Source organism: Moschus berezovskii, chromosome 7, assembly GCF_049115385.1.
Source record: "Moschus berezovskii isolate FMDL1 chromosome 7, NW_MosBer_1.0, whole genome shotgun sequence".
Taxonomy (NCBI): domain Eukaryota; kingdom Metazoa; phylum Chordata; class Mammalia; order Artiodactyla; family Moschidae; genus Moschus; species Moschus berezovskii.
In genome coordinates this window covers 91,398,138-91,410,882 of record NC_142466.1, presented here as the reverse complement: position 1 = coordinate 91,410,882, position 12,745 = coordinate 91,398,138, and the positions used below count along the sequence as shown (strand labels likewise).

Genomic DNA, 12,745 nt, shown 5'->3' with positions numbered 1-12,745 from the left:
AGTTTGGCTCCAATGCTGAGATCAACTGTCATTTGCATGGCTCTGCATTCCCTTTGGTTTTTAACCAACATACTCAAAGAGTGCTGGGGAGACTCAAAATACATAAGCAGACTAATAGGCAAATAATTTTGTTTTCAATACAAGAAACATTAAGATGCAATACTTTTATAGCTGGTTGTCAGGCATTTTCTTCCTTTCTTGTTATATCTCTCTGTATGTTTGTTTACCATTATTTCTGCAGTACAACTCATGAGAACTCTGCAGATAACACTCAAGGAGAAAGGAAAGGTTTCTGTGAACCGCAGTGACCTCTAGTGCTTCAGCTCCTCTCAGACCCTTCTGCGACCTCTGTATTTCCCTGCGATAAAGGCGGGTCTCTTCAGATAGGTCAAGGATTTTAGTGAAGAGCATGATTATCCAGAATGTGTGTTAAAATGGGCTTCCCAGGTGGTGGTAGTGGTGAACAATCAGCCTGCCAATGCAGAATATGCAAGAGACACAGGTTCCACCCCAGCGTAGGAAAGATCCCTTAAGGAGGAAATGGTAACCCACTCCAGTATTCCTCTGCCTTAAAAATCCCATGAACAGATGAGCCTGGCAGACTACAGTCCATGAGGTCGCAAAGAGTTGTACAGACCTGAGCACATTTCACAGATTTTTGTGACCCATCTCAGAGACTTAGCAAGCCTAGTCTTTGCTCCAGGACTCTCCATTTTTGCAGACTCCAAGGTGCTTTGGTGCAGGTCTCCATTACAGTAAAAAAATATTGCTTTAATGTCTAGGCTCGCTTTCCTTAATATCACCTAGTAGAGCAGCCTTGACATTGCGCACTCACGGCTCCACACCGTAACGGAGGCCCTGGCGTTGCTCTTGGTTTACCCTTGGGGAAATGCACGTCTGTTCGGTGTACAGTGAGGTGAACACCGATGAAGGCAAACATCTTGTGTAACAACGCCCTGTCAAGATGCACCACATGTTTCCTGTGTGCCCCTCCCAGTCACCATTCTATAAAACGGTCGCGTCCTCCACCATTGCCTTAGCTGCGTGAAGAACGCAAGGTATAGCCGTCAGGCCCGGCAGTCAAACTACAAGCTTCCCAGTGCACAGCTAGGAACGGCCGATTGGGCGTGATTGGGGCGCCACGTTGCCAATCGGCGTCCGGCTTGTTGATGGGTGTCAAATGCCGGGCGCTGATTGGCTATTGCAAACCAGGCCTCTTCCTCTTAGCCTCACGCTTTCTGGCCCTTGCATCACCCGGCCGAGACGTAGACTGGTTTCTTTCAGGGTTTCGCCGTCCTGGAGGTCGCTAAGGTACGGTCGGTTCTGCTCGTGGGGCCCCTCAGGTACTCCCTGTCTTGCCCGCGGTGCTCCTCAGGTCACCTTGTCCTGTGACGGGCCCCTCAGATACGCCCCTTCCTGCCCACGGGGACCCACGTCCCCTCTGGTTGACAATAATTGTTTTTTAATGTTAATTGGGGGCCATGGGTTAATATGTGCATATCCATTTCCAAAGAAAAGATTGGGAGACGGTCTAAATGGGGCGGTTCGACCGAGCGTTACAAACCTTGCAAGTTACTCCGCTTCAGCCTGGGATCCTGGTAACTTAATTTAGCCGTTCAGTGATTCAGAGAACTTGGTGTGATCGAGCCCACTGGAGAAGTTCAGAAGGTGGACGAAATTACTTGAAAGTCTAGGGATTCATAAGAACAAATCAAGTCTTAGGTTCCCACAATGAGCATGTATTGCTGGGTGTCTGGGATTAGAGGGAAGTAAACGCGGCGGCTCCCGTCTAACAGTCTTTAATACAATAATCCAAGGGCCCAGATGAGGACCAGTTCTTCGGTGGGAGAAGAAGGCCTCTCAGGAACTGAAGTGGATTTGGCCCTGAAAATGAATAGTAACTGGAGGAGTAGGTGTAGAGAACTGTAGTATAATGTATAGCAGGACTTTACGTTGTGTGTGATGCAGATGGGGAGTTGCTGTATTCACTGTAGCTTCGTGTGAGGAACAAGTGGGAGACGATGCTTAACTTCCAGCCTTATGAATTTATGATTTTCTTCTCTAGTGAAGTGGTGTTTGAAATGAATACATGAAGGAAGATGAGTTTTTTTTACTTCAGTTCAGTTCAGTTGCTCAGTCGTGTCCGACTCTCCGAATCACAGCACGCCAGGCCTCCCTGTCCATCACCAACTCCCGGAGTTCACTCAAACTCACGTCCACAGAGTCGGTGATGCCATCCAGCCATCTCATTCTCGGTCGTCCCCTTCTTCTCCCGCCCCCAATCCTTCCCAGCATCAGAGTCTTTTTCCAGTGAGTCAACTCGTCGCATGAGATGGCCAAAGTATTGGAGTTTCAGCTTTAGCATCAGTCCTTCCAATGAACACTCAGGACTGATCTCCTTTAGAATGGACTGGTTGGATCTCCTTGCAGTACAAGGGACTCTCAAGAGTCTTCTCCATAGGGGGGACAATATTAGTTTTTGCATTCATTCACGAGTTGCAGAGAAGAGAGGCAGGATAAAACTAGAGGCAAATAAAACTAGAGGCAAATCAATTGATTGAGGGATTTTAGTAAATAAGATGAGCCTTTAAAAATTATCGGTAAAATAGTGGACAAAATATCCTTTTCATAAGTGATTATTAAAGAGTGAATTATAGGGAACCGGAGGCAGCTCATTGTAGATTGCACTCTAGTTCTTTATGGGAAGATGATTTAGTGACTGGGCAAAGGCAGTAAGAGTAGCATTTGTGGACAAAGTAGTAATAGTTTCCATAGATGGCAAGTGATTGCTGTGATTTCACTTAATCTTAAATTAGCATTGCGAGTATCTACAACCTTTATTTTACAGATGATGAAATTGAAGTTTAAAGGTTGAATAACTTTTCCTATAAGCCACATACTAAGTTGTGGCACCAAAACTGTCACATTCCAAAGCCAACCCTCTTAATCATTCTTGCCAAGAGGAGCCCATGGAGTGGGATAGATTGGAAAATCAACTGGGAGCAGTATCACTAAGGATACTGACAAAGGAATTCGTTTAAATATTTTTGAGCACCTATGCTGTGTAAGCACACGGTAAGACATAAAATAGTAAGAGGTTAGTGAAATGCTTTTGCCAGCAACAAATTTACAGTTGAATTGGCGAGACATGGGACATACAATATAAATAAACCTTGATGTGTAGGAGAGGAACAGATTCTGGGGAGGGGGATATTTAATTTTGGTGGAAAGGTGGATCGGTAAATTCCTATAGAGCAGAGTACATTTATGCTAAGTACTGCTAGAGTACTTAAGAGAAAGGGCCTGAAACTGGAAAGCAGTTATGTCAGCCAAAAGTTCTGTTTCTCATCAGTGTCTAAGAATGTGATATAGTTTGGAGCTTGAGTTTTGTAAGAGTAAAGAAAAGGTCAGGAGCAGGAATTGTAGGTAAGATCACAGTGCCCCAGTGAAAAGCCCGAACAGAAACCATTGGGAGTAAGGAACCACTGGATTTTTTTTTTTACAGAAATGGTACTTCCAGAATTCCATTAGGCAGGTGGTGTGTAGGATGTATAGTATTTATTTTTCTCTTGTCATGTCTAACTCTTTGCAACCTCATGGATTGTAGCTTGCCAGGCTCCTCTGTCCATGGAATTCTCCAGGCAAGAGTACTGGAGTGGGTAGCCATTCCCTCCTCCAGGGAATCTTCCCTACCTAGGGATCAAACCTGGGTCTCCCATATTGCAGACAGATTCTTTACTTTCTGAGCCACCAGGGAAACCTAATGAAGTTAATGACATACTCAAAAATAATCAAAACAGAGTAATATGAAGTAAATAAAAATCTGTTCCTTCACACTTTCCTCATTGTATCCTATTCTCTGGTGGTAGCCATTGTTAACTTTGGTGGGTAACCTTCTAAATTAAGTACAAAATTGCTTAAACATAGACTTAGTATATATATGTATATTTTCTAATCACTTGAAAATACTATATTACATATAGTATAAATTATTATCAGCAACTGTGACTCACTGTTTTTCAGTTAAATAATATGTATGCTTACATATTTTGGTTTATTATTTTTACTGCCTGCATGGTATTGATGTACCATAATTTATTTTAGTTTATTACCTATTCATAGATATTTAAATTATTTTCAGATATTTGTCTATAGAAGTGCTTCAGTTGAAATCTTTGTACATATTTTACACATTTGCCTAAGTATATCTCTGGCTTGCTGCTGCTGCTGCTTAGTCACTTCAGTCGTGTCTGACTCCGCGACCCCATAGACAGCAGCCTACCAGGCTCCTCTGTCCCTGAGATTCTCCAGACCAGAATACTGGAATGGGTTGCCATTTCCTTCTCCAAAGCATGCGTCTCTGGCTTGTATGTTAATAAGATATAAGGTGAGAGTTGGACTGTGAAGAAAGCTGATCGCCGAAGAATTGATGCTTTTGAACTGTGGTGCTGGAGAAGACTCTTGAGAGTCCCTTGTACTGCAAGGAGATCCAACCAGTCCATTCTAAAGGAGATCAATCCTGGGTGTACATTGGAAGGACTGATGCTAAAGCTGAAACTCCAATACTTTGGCCACGTCATGCGACGAGTTGACTCTCTGGAAAAGACTCTGATGCTAGGAAAGGTTGGGGGCGGGAGGAGAAGGGGACGACCGAGAATGAGATGGCTGGATGGCATCACCGACTCTGTGGACATGAGTTTGAGTGAACTCCGGGAGTTGGTGATGGACAGGGAGGCCTGGCGTGCTGTGATTCATGGGGTCGTGGAGAGTCGGACACGACTGAGCGACTGAACTGAACTGAACTGTCTTTAAAAAGGCTGGAGATGGACCTGCCACTGGGGTTAAATTTGACTTAATGTAACAATAAACCGGAAAATTCTGAAAGAAATGGGAATACCAGACCACCTGACCTGCCTCTTGAGAAACCAATATGCAGGTCAGGAAGCAACAGTTAGAACTGGACATGGAACACAGATTGGTGCCAAATAGGAAAAAGAGTACGTCAAGGCTGTATATTGTTACCTAGCTTATTTAACTTACATGCAGAGTACATCATGAGGAATGCTGGGCTGGAAGAAGGACAAGCTGGAATCAAGATTGCCGGGAGAAATATCAGTAACCTCAGATATGCAGATGACACCACCCTTATGGCAGAAAGTGAAGAGGAACTAAAAAGCCTCTTGAGGGAAGTGAAAGAGGAGAGTGAAAAGGTTGACTTGAAGCTCAACATTCAGAAAACTAAGATCATGGCATCTGGTCCCATCACTTCATGGGAAATAGATGGGGAAGCAGTGGAAACAGTGTCAGACTTTATTTTTTGGGGCTCCAAAATCACTGCAGATGCTGATTGCAGCCATGAAATTAAAATACGCTTACTCCTTGGAAGGAAAGTTATGACCAACCTAGATAACATATTAAAAAGCAGAGACATTACTTTGCCAACAAAAGTCCGTCTAGTCAAGGCTATGGTTTTTCCCATGGTCATGAATGGATGTGAGAGTTGGACTGTGAAGAAAGCTGAGCATCGAAGAATTGATGCTTTTGAACTGTGGTGTTGGAGAAAACTCTTGAGAGTCCGTTGGACTGCAAGGAGATCCAACCAGTCCATTCTAAAGGAGATCAATCCTGGGTGTTCATTGGAAGGACTACTGCTAAAGCTGAAGCTCCAATACTTTGGCCACCTCATGCAAAGAATTGACTCACTGGAAAAGAGTCTCATGGTAGGAGGGATTGGGGGCAGGAGGAGAAGGGGACGACAGAGAATGAGATGACTGGATGGCATCACCAACTCGATGGAGGTGGGTTTGAGTGAACTCCGGGAGTTGGTGATGGACAGGGAGGCCTGGCGTGCTGTGATTCATGGGGTCGCAAAGAGTTGGACATGACTGAGCGAATGAACTGAACTCAACTGAACAGATTATGAAGATCTGGGAATGAGGAAGTCAGAATAGAGAAATAGACTTAGAAGTCAGACCTATGTAACTTGGTGATCTGTTGGATGTGGCGATCATCTGGTAGTATGAAAGGTGACTCAGAAATTTCAGGTAATGGGAAGAAATAGTGGAACTACTAGAACAGTGATATTAAAAATGGGAGCAAGTGTGGTGAAGAAGATCGTGAGATTTATTTTTAAATTTTTTTGGTGTGCTTTTCCAAGATGTGTTGAGGTAAACACAAGTAAAGGTCAAGGAGGGTATCTTGAAATTGCTGAACAGGATGTTGAGGCTAAAGAGGTCAGGAGTCATGGAATAGGGAAGATAGTGGAGACCTTGTGTTATAGGTAAAAGGAAGAAGAGGCAATTGCTTCCCTGACCATGACCTGGTAAGGTTAATCCCCCTCCTCTTTCAGCTCCCACTTTCACCCCCAAGCCCTGTGGTTACTGGATGCTGTTGTGCAGGTACAGCTCTCCAGTGAATGTGAAGGGCTAGAGCAATCCTGTGATATATGCATGGGGGCTGTTTCTCCTCAGCAGCCTCCATAGCCCGGTCACTGATACATGACACTTCCTGGAATAGTCAGTGCCATTACAAGGGGTCTTTGTATTGGCCTAATAATGCAGTGGTTCTTAATCTCTGGAGATGTAGAGGCCCACTGGAAATTCTATAAAACTTTAAAGCCATCTTCAAAGAAAGCTTAACTCTCATTTTCTTTTAAAACAAAAAGGAAAAATGTTCAGATAAATAGCAGTCAGAACAGTTTAAGAGAAGGACTTAAATTTTGATGTGCATGCTAATCCCCTCAGATCTTGTTAAAATGTAGATTTGGACTCCTTAATATGAGGAAATAGTTCATTTGGAATTCCATCACCTCCACTAGCTTTGTTCGTAGTGATGCTCTCTAAGGCCCACTTGACTTCACATTCCAAGATGTCTGGTTCCAGGTGAGTGATCATGCTATCGTTATTATCTTGGTCGTGAAGATCTTTTTTGTACAGTTCTTCTGTGTATTCTTGCCACCTCTTCTTAATATCTTCTGCTTCTGTTAGGTCCATACCATTTCTGTCCTTTATCGAGCCCATCTTTGCATGAAATGTTCCCTTGATATAATTTTCTTGAAAAGATCTCTTGTTTTTCCTATTCTGTTGTTTTTCTCTATTTCTTTGCATTGATCCCTGAAGAAGGCTTTCTTATCTCTCCTTGCTATTCTTTGGAACTCTGCATTCAGATGCTTATATCTTTCCTTTCCTCCCTTGCTTTTCGCTTCCCTTCTTTTTACAGTTATTTGTAAGGCCTCCTCAGACAGCCATTTTGCTTTTTTGCATTTCTTTTCCATGGGGATGGTCTTGGTCCCTGTCTCCTGTACAATGTCACGAACCTCCGTCCACAGTTCGTCAGGCACTCTATCAAATCTAGACCCTTAAATCTATTTCTTACTTCCACTGTATAATCATAAGGGATTTGATTTAGGTCATATCTGAATGGTCTAATGGTTTTCCCTACTTTCTTCAATTTCAGTCTGAATTTGGCAATAAGGAGTTCATGATCTGAGCCACAGTCAGCTCCTGGTCTTGTTTTTGCTAACTGTATACAGCTTCTCCATCTTTGGTTGCAAAGAATATAATCAATCTGATTTCGGTGTTGACCATCTGGTGATGTGCATGTGTAGAGTCTTCTCTTGTGTTGTTGGAAGAGGGTGTTTGCTATGACCAGTGCGTTCTCTTGGCAAAACTCTACTAGCCTTTGCCGTGCTTCATTTCGTGCTCCAAGACCAAATTTGCCTGTTACTCCAGGTGTTTCTTGACTTCCTACTTTTGCATTCCAGTCCCCTATAATGAAAAGGACATCTTTTTTGGGTGTTAGTTCTAAAAGGTCTTGTAGGTCTTCATAGAACCGTTCAACCTCGGCTTCTTCAGCGTTACTGGTTGGGGCATAGGCCTGGATTACTGTAATATTGATTGGTTTGCCTTGGAAACGAACAGAAATCATTCTTTTTTAAGATTGCATCCAAGTACTGCATTTCGGACTCTTTTGTTGATCATGATGGCTACTCCATTTCTTCTAAGGGATTCCTGCCCACAGTAGTAGATATAATGGTCATCTGAGTTAAATTCTCCCATTCCAGTCCATTTTAGTTCACTGATTCCTAGAATGTCTATGTTCACTCTTGCCATCTAGTGTTTGACCACTTCCAGTTTGCCTTGATTCATGGACCTAACATTCCAGGTTCCTATGCAATATTGCTCTTTACAGCATCGGACCTTGCTTCTATCATCAGTCACATCCACAATTGAGTATTTGTTTTGCTTTGGCTCCATCCCTTATTCTTTCTGGAGTTATTTCTACACTGATCTCCAATAGCACACTGGGCAACTACTGACCTAGGGAATTCCTCATTCAGTATCCTATCATTTTGCTTTTTGATACTGTTCATGGAGTTCTCAAGGCAAGTATACCGAAGTGGTTTGCCATTCCCTTCTCCAGTGGACCACATTCTGCCAGCAAATTTGGAAAACTCAGCAATGGCCACAGGACTGGAAAAGGTCAGTCTTCATTCCAATCTCAAAGAAAGGGAATGCCAAAGAATGCTCAAATTGCACAATTGCACTCATCTCACACGCTAGTAAAATCATGCTCAAAATTCTCCAAGCTAGGCTTCAGCAATATGTGAATCGTGAATTTCCAGATGTTCAAGCATGTTTTAGAAAATGCAGAACACCAGAGATCAAATTGCCAGCATCCGCTGGATCATGGAGAAAGCAAGAGAGTTCCAGAAAACATCTATTTCTGCTTCATTGACTATGCCAAAGCCTTTGACTGTGTGGATCACAATAAACTGTGGAAAATTCTGAAAGAGATGGGAATACCAGACCACCTGACCTGCCTCTTGAGAAACCTGTATGTAGGTCAGGAAGCAACAGTTAGAACTGGCCATGGAACAACAGACTGGTTCCAAATAGGAAAAGGGGTACGTCAAGGTTGTATATTGTCACCTTGCTTATTTAACTTATATGCAGAATATATCATGAGGAACGCTGGGCTGGAAGAAACACAAGCTGGAATCAAGACTGCTGGGAGAAATATCAATAACCTCAGATATGCAGATAACACCACCCTTATGGCAGAAAATGAAGAGGAACTCAAAGGCCTCTTGATGAAAGTGAAAGAGGAGAGTGAAAAGGTTGGCTTGAAGCTCAACATTCAGAAAACAAAGATCATGGCATCTGGTCCCATCACTTCATGGGAAATAGATGGGGAAACAGTGGAAACAGTGTCAGACTTTATTTTTGGGGGCTCCAAAATCACGGTAGATGCTGATTGCAGCCATGAAATTAAAAGACGCTTACTCCTTGGAAGGAAAGTTATGACCAGCCTAGATAGCATATTAAAAAGCAGAGACATTACTTTGCCAACAAAGGTCCGTTTAGTCAAGGCTATGGTTTTTCCCGTGGTCATGTATGGATGTGAGAGTTGGACTGTGAAGAAAGCTGATAGCCGAAGAATTGATGCTTTTGAACTGTGGTGCTGGAGAAGACTCTTGAGAGTCCCTTGTACTGCAAGGAAATCCAAGCAGTCCATTCTGGGGGAGATCAATCCTGGGTGTTCATTGGAAGGACTTATGCTAAAGCTGAAACTCCAATACTTTGGCCACCTCATGCGACGAGTTGACTCACTGGAAAAGAGTCTGATGCTAGGAGGCATTGGAGGTGGGAGGAGACGGGGACAACAGAGAATGAGATGGCTGGATGGCATCACTGACTCGATGGACATGAGTTTGAGTGAACTCCGGGAGTTGGTGATGGACAGGGAGGCCTGGCATGCTGTGATTCTTGGGGTCGCAAAGAGTCGGACAGGACTGAGCGACTGAACTGAACTGAACTGATTCTGAGGAAGGGCTGGTGAGTCTACTCCAGGCAACTTCTATAGATGCTGGTAATAATAGGACCAGCCTTGACAAGCATAAACAGTGACAGACGTAAATGTGTTGATATCTGAAGATCTGTTAGTCTTCAGATATAACCTCTTTAAGTTGCAACTGGCCTCTAATAAAGTTGTCACTGATACAGTAGGACTTCTGCTACATCAGTAAATGCACAGACTTTAACTCCTCTCTCCATCCTTGAAAGGCTGTGAGTTATGACAAGAGCTGTAGATCCAAAATGCCGTTCAACTTCTGTTTAATAATACTTAATAGCACACTCCGGGGCTTCCCAGGTGGTACTAGTAGTAAGTATGTATCCTGCCTGCCAATGCAGGATACATAAGAGATGCAGGTTCAGTCTCTGGGTTGGGAAGATCCCCTGGAGGAGGGCATGACAGCCCACTCCAGTATTCTTGCCTGGAGAATCCCATGGACGGAGGAGCCTGGCAGGCTACAGTCCATAGGGTCACACAGAGTTGGACATGACTAAAGCGACTTAGCACGCACACACGCATGCAAATGGCTTACTCTAATCAGAAAATGGATAGTTGAGTTAAATGACACACATGTTCTTTACTTATTTTTTTTCCGGTATAAAACTCAAAGGTACTCTCATGTCTCAAAAATGAATGAAAGAGGGACAAAAGGAGAAATACTGCTTGTAACGAACTTTAAAAACAACTTTTTCTAATGTTAAAAATATTAATTAAACAGATCACTCATTTCCACGTGTGACTCAGACCTCTGTGGCATAAATCTTATTTTCTATAGATTTTCACTTACATGCAAAGTCAATATCCTTTTGACTTTTTAATCCCTTGTCTTGGCTGCCAGGAACCTCACAGTCATATCTTGAATCAGTGTTGCTAGTTTAGACCAAGGTTCTGCATGATTTAAATTTTCCCTGGTCTTGAATTTCCATATAATTTTAATTAGATTCCCTAATTTTATTTTTAATCAGTTTGTGTATTTGCCATTTCATGGTTAGTCCTTTAGTTAGTCTCTTCACATTCTCTGTCAAATAAAATAGAATAAAAATGAGTTAACATAGTAAGGACTATATCTTTGAAATTCCATAATTTCTACCATTGCTTTATATATGTAGCTTTTTTATGGCATAGTTCAGTTTTGGTGCTTAAGCTTTGATTTTTCAGATTGTTGAAGTATGTCAATCTCTGTGCTTCTGGAGTCAGTTATCTCAAATTTGTTATTTGAGTTCTTAAGGTTTTCCACCTTCTCTGTTTTCTCATTATTAGCATTCCTGTCCGATTGTAATCTGATGTTGGCTTGGAAATCTGATCACCAACTTTATTAAAATTATAAAGTGAGAATAAATAGGCTTTGAGGAGAAATGGGCTCAAGGATGCTCACTAGATACTTAAACCCAGACTGATCAGGTATTTCTGAATGAGGTTGGTAACTTCTGAAAAAGACACTAAGACCTCTCACTAGGCACTAAATCAGAGAGGCATAGGGTTTGTCCTTTACAAAAATCATGCGTAAGCGGCACGATTGATAAAATGTAAAAGTAATCTTGGAATTATTTGAATATAATTCTTATCTTTTTAGCTTTAACATTTTTTAAGGTTTTGCCAATTTTCCTCAGAAAGATTAGGTTGATTCATCAAAAGTACTTTATGTCTTGTGAGTGTAGGTAAGAATTTTTACCTACTTTGAGATTTATTTTTTCAGGTTATTAATGAATTTTTAGTATCATTACAATTGGCAAGGTTTTCTTTTAAGAAATGTGTTGTCTGCAATTACTAAATGTTATACTGTAGTAGAAGAATAAATGAGTGTGAATTGGACATAAATTTTGAAATTTAAAAGTACCATATGTTTTTATTTCATACCATATAGAAAAATAACTCAAGATGGATCAGTGACCTAACTGTAAGAGCTAAAACGTCACAACCTTGCTGTCGGTAGTGATTTCTTAGATATGACACTAAAAGTTCAAGTAACAAAACCAGTAAATAAACTGAACTTCACCAAAATTAAAAGTGTTTGTGCTTCAAAGAATATACCATGAAGAAAATAAGAAACAAGCTATGGAATGGGAAAAGTTTTTTGCAAATTTTTGTAGCTGATAAGGGGCTTGTATCTAGAATGTATAAAGAATTCTTACAATTTAGCAGTAGAAAGACAGCCCAGTTAGACAGTAGGCAAAAGATGAATAGACATTTCTCCAAAGAAGGTATAAAATGACCAATAAGCTCAGCATCACTAATTATTAGGGAAATGGAAATCAAAAGCACAGTGAGATACTAATTTATACCACCTAGGATTTCATATAATCCAAAGATGGACAGTAAGGAGTGAGGATGTAGAAAACTGGAATCTTATTCTCTGCTAGGAGAATGTAGAATGACACAGCAGCTTTGGAACACATTTTGGCAGTTTCTTAAAAAGTTGAACACAGTTACCATAACCCAGCAGTTTCACTCCTAGGTATTTACCTAAGAGCTGAAAACTTATGTCCACATAAAAACTGCCCTGTCCAAAAGTGAAACAATTCTAATGTCCATGAACTGAGGAATTAATAAAGAAATAGTGTCATATCTGTAAAATGAATTATTATTCAGCCATAAATGAAAAATGAAGTATGAGTACGTGTTACAACATGGATGAACCTTGAAAACATAATTCTAAGTAAAAGAAGCCAGACCCAGTAGTCTGTATATATGTAATTTCATTTATATGAAATGTACAAAATAGGAAGATCTAGAAAGGAGGCCGAACAGTCACCAGAAGTCTAGTGAAGAAGAGGATGGAGAATGACTGCTAACGTTTACAGTTTTTTGGAAGGCCGAAGAGGGAGTAGTGATGAAAATGTTTTGAAATTAGTGGTGGTGGTTGCACAGTCTTGTGTATATACTTTAAAAA

At 41.5% G+C, this 12,745-nt stretch overlaps 1 protein-coding gene and 1 non-coding gene across 3 annotated transcripts in view; both read left to right on the top strand.

Annotated features, from left to right (window-relative positions):
- The first annotated feature begins 1,179 nt into the window (after positions 1 to 1,179).
- The window catches only part of IARS1 (isoleucyl-tRNA synthetase 1), an 86,111-nt gene continuing 74,545 nt past the window's right edge, over positions 1,180 to 12,745 (top strand). For both annotated transcript variants that reach the window (XM_055427456.2, XM_055427457.2), the window contains exon 1: positions 1,180 to 1,311. The gene's annotated coding sequence lies outside the window, so the exon portion shown is untranslated. The remainder of the gene's footprint in view (positions 1,312 to 12,745) is intronic.
- On the top strand, positions 6,369 to 6,501 carry LOC129557668 (small nucleolar RNA SNORA84). Its single transcript, XR_008686267.2, has one exon. It is a non-coding gene; the product is annotated as a small nucleolar RNA SNORA84 (small nucleolar RNA).